This window comes from Girardinichthys multiradiatus, chromosome 5 (assembly GCF_021462225.1).
Source record: "Girardinichthys multiradiatus isolate DD_20200921_A chromosome 5, DD_fGirMul_XY1, whole genome shotgun sequence".
Lineage (NCBI taxonomy): Eukaryota > Metazoa > Chordata > Actinopteri > Cyprinodontiformes > Goodeidae > Girardinichthys > Girardinichthys multiradiatus.
In genome coordinates, this window is record NC_061798.1 from 45,781,198 (window position 1) to 45,791,794 (window position 10,597).

Sequence of the window (10,597 nt, forward strand, 5' to 3'; positions counted from 1 at the left end):
CCTAACCTTAACCTAAACTCAATTCACATCTTAGTCCTAAACCTAACCGTTAGCAAAATAGGTCGTGAGGACCAGCAAAATGTCCTCACTTTGGTACAAACGGTCCTCAATTAGATGGTGAAATCGGGAAAATGGTTCTCACTGTGATGCCAAGACAGGAACACACACACACACACACATCAGGATCAGGGAGCATTTGGGAGCCGAGTGCTCCAACAATATGCCCCTTCCTTAAGTCCCTCCTGCCTTCCCATTTTATCCCCTTCCTCACTCACATTGATGTGTTGCACAGATTACACACAACTATTTCCTAACACACAAGGCTGCAGAGATCAGACGTTGAGAAAAGGAGACAAAGTTAATGTCCATGTTTGTCTCGTTTGAGTGAAGGGAAATAAAAGTGCAGCAAAAAGGAGAAGCTCACAATCAGTGAGCTTTTTATTTTACACACTCCGTGTGTGGCCACATTTACAACACCAAGTTACGTTACTTCATCAAATTTCCAACAAACAGAAACAAACCAAAGTAAACAGAAGAACATGTCAAACAAAGCCAAACAGAGAGTGCTCCCTGAGATGACGAGATCCATGAGTGACGGAGGGAGAAACAAGTTCAATGTCAAGAGCAAAGAGTGCTCATACATCAGAGCACATTATGGTTTTCAAAATGGACCGTTTATCCTGATGGGAGCTGAGAGCAGGAAGGAGGCTTTCAGATTCACTACAATGTGCCTTTTGCTTTGCAAAAAGGCTGACGCAGCAAATGCTGGAAGAGCGCAGCCATTGATTTAAAATTAATTTTAAATCTTTAAAATCCCCTTCAGAATTCAGTTATCAATATTTAAATTAACATACTTGTCTAAGTGTACTTTGTGTTACTTCTGGAAGCTTTAAAATAATTTTATCTTTTATTGCAATAGCATAATCTCACACTGAAAAAAGGGAAACAAGTGTAACTGTGACAAACAAGGCTGGATAAGAAGCCCAGGTTTACCTTGCCACTTCAACACATGTGCCTATATTGTGGAGGGTTGTTTATTACAAAGCTACAATGTGATAACTCTAAACCCACACAGTAGTGTTTTCCTATCCTTACAGGAACCTTTCATTGACTTTCATTCATTGCAATAGCCTAACCCTAACCCTGACCCTAACCCTAAACCTAACCTAAACTTAATTCATACCTTAGTCCTAAACTTAACCATAAATCCCTGTAACACACTTTTCCTTGTTTACACAGGGCACTGTAATCCACTGTAACACTGACCGCTACAGGAGATCCTTCCTGGTCACAGCCATCAGCATCTACTAGAACTCTTCGAATAAAGCTGCCTAATATAAGTTACAACACTTAATTTCCTATTAGGATTAAAAAAGTATTTTTTAATTGAGTTCAAGTGAAATAAACTGAATGGTTCCTAATTTACAGTCTGCTATTGCTTCAAGACACGGAAAGTTACATTTTCACTCTTTCATTTTTTATATACTTGATGATCACCTGACCACTTTGAGATGGAAGTTTAGTGCTATATACATAGTCCATAAGTGCCAGTCGGTTAAATAATTAATAGTTAAGTTAATCTGAAAATAGCTCCAACTCCCCTACTAGAGCAGTCACTCCAATCGTTTAGCATGCTGAAGTGAGTGAATGTCCATACCAGCGGTGCTTATGTGTGGTATATTTACTTTGTGATGCTCATGCAAAATAATTTGTTGTCCAAAAAATGTCTAAAATCTCTGGCAGACTGACTTAGCTAGAGATCCAATAGCATAAGCTACCGTATCAGATGCATAGAAATAGGAACTAGCTGAGTTCTGTTTGACAATTATCCTTCTGTGAAGCATTTTATTGTTTTTATTTTCATAATAAATAGAACATTATTACATGTGGTTAATTTGAGAGTAGTATACCTTCAGCCACATGTTGCAGGTAATTAATTGCATTTAATATTAGCCCATACTTACCACTATTTGAAATGAAAGGAATCATGTTTTTTTTAATTGTAGTCATGAATATCTTAAAGCCTTTGAATTAGCAATGGTCAGCAGTTGTAAATATTTAATTTAATGGAATGTAATTTGCTGACAACTTAACCCTAGTTTTTTTCCTGCTGTTTTCTTTCCCTTTTTATTTTTTCCCAAATGTCCTGAATGCTGGGAGCTTCCGTGACATTTTAACTTTTGTGGGGGGGCGGTGGAAAAGTCTTTGTTAGTTAATCCATTAATATATAAATGATGAAACCTTTACCTGCTCCCAGTTGCTTTGGCTTTCATGTTGTTGTTGTGTTGTTGTTTGGATCATAATCAGGTATTAATGCCATTCTGTCTGAACTCAAAGATGGCAGGCTGCCTGGTAATTCATATGCTTGTTCTCTGATGGCATCTGTCGAAGTGTGCTCTCTGCATATTGGTACATACCCTATGGGAAATTTCAATCCAGCCCCAGTCTGAGTAGGATGTAAGCAATTTTATAACTGGGACACTTGTGCGAAAACAGAAAGAACAGAGAGGGGAGCAACTCAGTGAGAGGAGAAGAAGAAGACATGGAGGCTCAGAGAAAGAGTTTGAGGCCAGTACTACTGTGACAAGAAGCAGTGACAGAGTGAAAATGGCTCAGTTTACTGCCTGGATTCATTAATTTGGGACATATGGTTCACACAAACAAAAAGTTACTGCACAGAAAAAAACTGAAACTGGGAACCTTCATGAACCATGTTTTCGTCATGTTCTGATTACTGCATTTGATTTAAAATGAAATATTCAAGATTCAAATAACAGATTATTTGGAAAAAGAGTGATTTTTACCTAAGTGTAGGTGATTAAAATACAAGGAGCTTTTAGACATTTCCAAAGGCTATTGGAAACTTTGTTTAATAGGGCGTAAAGATGAAAAGGTAAATTGGCGAGAGATTATCACAAGTTTTAGCTGGTTTATTTCTGTAGAGAAGTTTTCAATAAACTTAATAAGGAAAGCAATGCATCACAAACTCAGAATGGTAAGTACTTGACCCCAGCATTTATTACATAGGTTCCTACTTTTTTAATGGGCTCCCACCAGTAACAGGGTTACACTTTTAACTCTGTGGCTCTGATATATTTTGCACATAAGGATATTTAACTTCTGGTTCGTATCTCAGCTGCATTCCAATCATCATCCCCCCACAACTCCTAAACACAAACTGCTATAATTGATGTCTCACTTTTACCAGCAAGCCCATCTTAACTCTGGGAGGAGGTGAAACTGGGTGTAAACCTTGTGTTAAGATAACACAAATAATTAGCTAATAAAACAGGAATCATGATTATTATACAGCTGGGACATTATAGCTGGAGATCCAAAACTGTAGCCTGATCATTTTGTTCTTATTGATGATAAATAAAATAAACTTACTTAGAGCTTTTCTAGTTGTCCTGACCACTCAGATTCATTCATCAAGTACTCAGCACTTAAGCAGATTCATACAGAGATATGCAGATCGGTAGGCAGTTTGAGGTTAAGTGCTTTGCCCAGCAACACATCAGTATGTAGTTGGAAAGTAAGGGGGAATTGAACCCTAAACGACTGCAAGACAGCAAATCTTTCCATTGGGCCAGAGCTGCCCTGCATTGAATATTTTGGGATCTTGTCACAAGATCATGCAATATTAAAATAGCATAATATTTAGCATCAAAGCAAAGCCTGTCTCACAACAGACTCTGTATCAATCGATAGTGAGTCTGCCGGAAAATTTTAAAACAACTACAAAATCGGGAAAGCACAAGAACCTATCATGTTTGATGCTGTTGAACAACTGATAGCCTGACACAAAATACACAGGTTTACTCCATTCTTGGTGAAGCTGGGGCAGACTGTCAAATGGCAGCAGATCTGGTGGATTGCTACAGCCAGCAGGCTAAACCAAAATACCCTCATATGGAAACATAGATGTTGTTCAACTGGGCAAAACAGTGCTGTATTATATACCACTGATATAAGCATTCAGTTTGAGTTGTTTTAAATCGCTAAAGTTGGCTAGGACAGTCAGTGTATATCTGTCTACCTTGTTAGCATTTAGGACTGGTTCAGTTTTCAAAAAGCCCGCGGTGGCATCTTTTTACTAGTTAAGCGAATTGTTCCCGATAATAACTTCACAGAACCTCGCTTCAAAAAATCTGAGCTAAACCTTCAATCTTGATATGTACCTATGTTTGAGACTTTTATTTTGAAGTAGGAACTGGTTCTTGAGTTGCTCAATGTGAACCAGCTTTTTTGTTGAAGCCACCCCACCTTTCAAATTGCTGTGTGGCAGTATTTTGGCTACCTGTTGGAAAAGAGAAACAATGAGAGATTAAGAAGGGTAATTTAAAAAAAATTTGAGGGTATTGTAAATGGCTATTAATTTTTTTTCTTTGCTAACATTTTTATTTTAAAGGACAAAGCTTTCCATTAGTGCTAAATTAAAGGGGTTTTTCCCAGTTAATGAAAATGTACTGTTTTGGTGAGTAGCTCAAAATCCAAAAAAGATAGTCTGGCCAAAGGAAAACTGGACAATTCTACAATAAAGAGTGTTTGTTTTACCTTTTTCAGGCAATTCCGAGATGGTGAAGATCTGATCCACTGCCGTACATCTGGGATGAAGACCTATTGCTCCTCCTGAATCTGATGTTCAACAATTGGCTGAAGACTCTTCTTCAATTTCTTACAGTAAGCCTTTTAAAGGAAGGCTGAGAAGTGTGATCCCCTGGCAGTTAAAACACATTTTCTGGTCCCCTTTCTGAAAGCTTGGGTCCACCACTCCAGTTTGCTTCTCCACAGGTGGTGCCCCCATCTCCCATCTGAGTGGGTGTCAACCACTACAGCTCAACAATGTTCAGAACCTTCATCCTTTTAGGATGAATTATTGAGGCCATGAATGGACTCACTGCCATGGCAAAACTTCTTCAAAATAAACAACAGAATGCCTGACAATGGAGGAAAGAAACAAGAAGATCTAAAGTTTCAGGTAAATATCAAATATCTGGCACACTAAACCAGGTACCATTATAGAGGTCAACAACTCTATAATGGATTGCAAGTAATATCAACACAGTTTGTGCAACCTGTTTCAAAGTAGTCAATGGAGGTGCTAAAGCATTCAAATTTATGGGCATGACACAATGTCAGGAGTTCGTTACAGGCGTAGCACGCTTGTTAATATAAACCATACTGACTCTTAAAAACATACAGGACAGGACAACTGCTATAATTTCCAATACTGTTATTATTATATGACTCTGTTGTTCTCTCATCAGGATTTACTGCCTATACACATTCATATTTCTGAACTGGATCTTGTCAGACAGAAAGCAATGATAGGCAGCAGGACTCTCAGTTTATCTCACTTGTCTTTCCACAGTCACAGAGTTCATGAGGGCATGCTCAAAATGTCTCAAATATATCTCAATATCTGTGAGAGTTTTGAAGGGCAGAAAGAAGTTAATCTTGAGTGTGTTTTAATTGCTAATGAACCTTTTATTTCTCCTACGTTCCTCTTTGTGTTATTTTTCAAATCTCACAGGAATAAAACATAAACAACTGCTGATTCTGTGATCAACACTTCACAGCCTTTACCTCAGTTGGGCTGAACTTTTAAAAACATCTGTGGACAATTTGAACATGGCATGCTACTTGTAAACACAGCTGTGAGGGCCAAGTGGCCAAGAATGATGATAACAAACCTCAGTCAAGCAAGACTGATGGGATTTCCACGATGAAACTCCAGATGTTGCTTGGTTCTCTCACCTGATAGAGATCGAAGATCAGACAAACATTTCAGCACAGTTTCATGCATTAAAATAAAAATAAAAAAAACAGCGATTTTTTGTAAATCTACATTTGAATGAGATTTTGCACATCAACTGTAAAAGGTGGAGGAAATCACTCTTTGCCTATTTGTCTTTAAGTTGTCAGTTGGAGGACTCATACCTTACACCCCCCCCCCCCCCCCCCCACACACACACACCACTCTCTCCAGAACACTTAATCCCTCCACTTACTTCCCTTGATTGCCAGCGGTGTTGTTGTTGCTTGACGTTGGGCACTGAGCCCATTTAGATTCCACTGTTATTCTGCCTGAGGAGAGGAAACCACTGAAGTGCTTTTATATTTTTTGTGACTAAATAAAATTACAAAACATTCATAGACTGGAATTGTTAGTGAAAGGAAGTGATAAGATAAAAAAAAAAGTTTAATTATCTTTACTGATTGCTATATTTTGTTTTTTTATTGTTAGATTTAGCTTTGTACGTTATTTTTAGTTTTCTTTTTACTAGGGTATTAAGCTTCTTAACCGGGACCTGAGTCTGAATTTTGTACCTTAACCTTAACTATAACCTTAATGTGTGAGCTGTTATGACAATAAAAATCCTTGAATCCCTTGCTGTCTGCGTACATGAGCAGAGATGGAAATGTGTTAACTGACAATATTTTTGACATATTTTTTTCTTGACACCACTGTTCAGCTGGAAAACACTGCACTGTTGTACGAACCGGTCGTTTATCCGTTTCAAGAAATACAAAATCTTCAAAAAGTTGTTTTAAAACCACCAAGACCTTCTGTCATGTTGTTTCTATGATTTATGTGCACTGCCAGTGAGCTGGCTGAAAGACAACTGCTGACAAGACAATTTCAGCGGATTAAAAACATTTTGTGAAAAATACAGACACTAAAAGTTCTACTGCATTAAGACTGCTCTAAAACTACAGTTTGCAAAATAGGACCTCCTTATCTGTTAGATAAGACTTTGCCTGCAGACTTGCAGACTTGCAGACTTGCAGACTGCTAGCAAAGCAGAATATTAAACCAGCTAATATTAGCTTGTTAGATTGGTTTTACTATCCAAAAAAAACAACAAATGTTATAGATTACATTATTTTACATCCATCCATCCATCCATTGTCTTCCGCTTATCCGGGGTCGGGGTGCGGGGGCAGCAGCCTAAGTAGAGAGACCCAGACGTTACTCTCCCCAGCCACCTGGGCCAGCTCATCCAGGGGAAACCAAAGGCGTTCCCAGGCCAGCTGAGAAACATAGTCCCTCCAGCGTGTCCTGGGTCTTCCCCTGGGCCTCCTCCCGGTGGGACGTGCCCGGAACACCTCACCAGGGAAGTGTCCAGGAGGCATTCTAACCAGATGCTCGAGCCACCTCAACAGGCTCCTATCGACGTGGAGAAGCAGCGACTCTACTCTGAGTCCCTCCCGGATGACTGAGCTTCTCACCCTCTCATCCTCACGCCCGCATCACTACTGACGCAGCACCAATCCGTCTATTGACCTCCCGCTTCGTTTTTCTCTCATTTGTGAACAAGACCCCAAGATACTTGAACTCCTCCACTTGAGGCAGGACCTCCACCCCAACCTGGAGAAGGCACTCTACCCTTTTCCGGCTAAAGATGATGACCTCGGACTTGGAGGCACTGATTCTGATCCCGGCCGCTTCACACTCTGCTGTGAAGTGCTCCAGTGAGAGCTGTAGATCACGAGCTGATGAAGCCAATAGGACCACATCATCCGCAAAAAGCAGAGACGCAATCCTAAGGTCACCAAAACGGATCCCCTCAATACCTTGGCTGCACCTAGAAATTCTGTCCATAAAAGTTATGAACAGAATTGGTGACAAAGGGCAACCTTGGCGGAGTCCAACCCTCACCAGAAACGAGTCCGACTTACTGCCGGCAATGTGTACCAAGCTCTGACCTCGATCATACAGGGGCCTAACAGCCCGTATCAAAGGGCCTGGTACCCCATACTTCTCGATTACCCCCCACAGGATTCCCCAATGAATCCTGTGGGTCGAACGCCTTCTCCAAGTCCACAAAGCACATGTAGACTGGTTGGGCGAAGTCCCATGCACCCTCCAGGACCCTGCTGAGGCTGTAGAGCTGGTCCAGTGTTCACAGGCAGAAAACCACACTGCTCTTACTGAATCCGAGGTTCGACTATCCAATGGACCCTCCTCTCCAGAACCCCCGAATGGACTTTACCAGGGAGGCTTGAGAGTGTGACTCCCCTATAGTTGGAACACACTCTACACTCCCCCTTTTTGAATAGGGGGACCACCACCCCGATCTGCCAATCCAGTGGAACTGCCCCCGATGTCCATGCGATGCTGCAGAGTCGCGTTAACCAACACAATCCTAAAACATCCAGAGCCCTAAGGAACTCCGGGCGAATCTCATCCACCTCCGGGCCTTACCACTGAGAAGCCTTTTAAATACCTCGGTGACCTCAGCACCAGAGATTGGAGAGCCCGCCCCAAGGTCCCCAGGCTCTGCTTCCTCAGTGCAAGATGTGGCGGTGGGATTGAGACCAGAATCACCTCGAAGCCGTACGGAAGTCGTTTTCCATGGCCTCTCCAAACTCCTCCCACGCCCAAGTTTTTGCCTCAGCAACCACCCAAGCTGCATGCTGCTTGGACTGCCAGTACCCATCAGCTGCTTCCGGTGTCCCACAGGCCAAAAGGACCTGGTAGGACTATTCTTCAGCCTGGCAGCATCCCTCACCGCCGGTGTCCACCAGCAGGTTTGAGGATTGCCACCGCAACTGGCACCAACAACCTTGCTCCTACAACCACAGCTCCATGAATGGAGGCGCGGAACATGGCCCACTCGGACTCAGTGCCCCCCACCTCCCTCAAAACGTGTTTGAAGCTCTCCCGGAGGTGGGAGTTGAAGCTCCACCTCATGGGGGACTCCGCCAGGCGTTCCCAGCAGACCCTCAAGATTGGTTTGGGTCTGCCAGGTCTGACCGACATCTTCCCCCCCTATCAGAGCCAGATCAACACCAGGTAGTGGTCAGTGGAAAGCTCTGCTCCCCTCTCACAGATCAGATGACACGATAACAAAGTCGATCATCGAACTGTGGCCTAGGGTGACATGGTGCCAAGAGCACATATGGACACCCTTATACAGGTCCTTCTCAAAATATTAGCATATTGTGATAAAGTTCATTATTTTCCATAATGTCATGATGAAAATTTAACATTCATATATTTTAGATTTATTGCACACTAACTGAAATATTTCAGGTCTTTTATTGTCTTAATACAGATGATTGTGGCATACAGCTCATGAAAACCCAAAATTCCTATCTCACAAAATTAGCATATCATTAAAAGGGTCTCTAAACGAGCTATGAACCTCATCATCTGAATCAACGAGTTAACTCTAAACACCTGCAAAAGATTCCTGAGGCCTTTAAAACTCCCAGCCTGGTTCATCACTCAAAACCCCAATCATGGGTAAGACTGCCGACCTGACTGCTGTCCAGAAGGCCACTATTGACACCCTCAAGCAAGAGGGTAAGACACAGAAAGAAATTTCTGAACGAATAGGCTGTTCCCAGAGTGCTGTATCAAGGCACCTCAGTGGGAAGTCTGTGGGAAGGAAAAAGTGTGGCAGAAAACGCTGCACAACGAGAAGAGGTGACCGGACCCTGAGGAAGATTGTGGAGAAGGGCCGATTCCAGACCTTGGGTGACTTGCGGAAGCAGTGGACTGAGTCTGGAGTAGAAACATCCAGAGCCACCGTGCACAGGCGTGTGCAGGAAATGGGCTACAGGTGCCGCATTCCCCAGGTCAAGCCACTTTTGAACCAGAAACAGCGGCAGAAGCGCCTGACCTGGGCTACAGAGAAGCAGCACTGGACTGTTGCTCAGTGGTCCAAAGTACTTTTTTCAGATGAAAGCAAATTCTGCATGTCATTCGGAAATCAAGGTGCCAGAGTCTGGAGGAAGACTGGGGAGAAGGAAATGCCAAAATGCCAGAAGTCCAGTGTCAAGTACCCACAGTCAGTGATGGTCTGGGGTGCCGTGTCAGCTGCTGGTGTTGGTCCACTGTGTTTTATCAAGGGCAGGGTCAATGCAGCTAGCTATCAGGAGATTTTGGAGCACTTCATGCTTCCATCTGCTGTATACCATCTGTGATACCATGGTATCACTGTGCTCAATTGGCCTGCCAACTCTCCTGACCTGAACCCCATAGAGAATCTGTGGGATATTGTGAAGAGAACGTTGAGAGACTCAAGACCCAACACTCTGGATGAGCTAAAGGCCGCTATCGAAGCATCCTGGGCCTCCATAAGACCTCAGCAGTGCCACAGGCTGATTGCCTCCATGCCACGCTGCATTGAAGCAGTCATTTCTGCAAAAGGATTCCCGACCAAGTATTGAGTGCATAACTGTACATGATTATTTGAAGGTTGATGTTTTTTGTATTAAAAACACTTTTCTTTTATTGGTCGGATTAAATATGCTAATTTTGTGAGATAGGAATTTTGGGTTTTCATGAGCTGTATGCCACAATCATCCATATTAAGACAATAAAAGACCTGAAATATTTCAGTTAGTGTGCAATGAATCTAAAATATATGAATGTTAAATTTTCATCATGACATTATGGAAAATAATGAACTTTATCACAATATGCTAATATTTTGAGAAGGACCTGTACTTGAACATGGTGTTAGTTATGGACGATCCATGACGAGCACAGAAGTCCAACAACAAAACACAACTCGGGTTCAGAACGGGAGGGCCATTCCTCCCAACCACACCCCTCCAGGTTTCAATGTCATTGCCAATG

General features: G+C 42.2%; 1 long non-coding RNA gene across 4 annotated transcripts in view; it reads left to right on the plus strand.

The window, feature by feature from the left end:
• The window catches only part of LOC124868521, a 33,705-nt gene extending 27,892 nt beyond the window's left edge, over window positions 1–5,813 (plus strand). For 3 of the 4 annotated variants that reach the window (XR_007038336.1, XR_007038335.1, XR_007038337.1), the window contains 2 exons: window positions 4,567–4,683; window positions 4,795–5,813. This is a non-coding gene — a long non-coding RNA (uncharacterized LOC124868521). The remainder of the gene's footprint in view (window positions 1–4,566; window positions 4,684–4,794) is intronic. The other variant, XR_007038338.1, reaches the window with a different exon arrangement.
• Window positions 5,814–10,597: the final 4,784 nt, after the last annotated feature.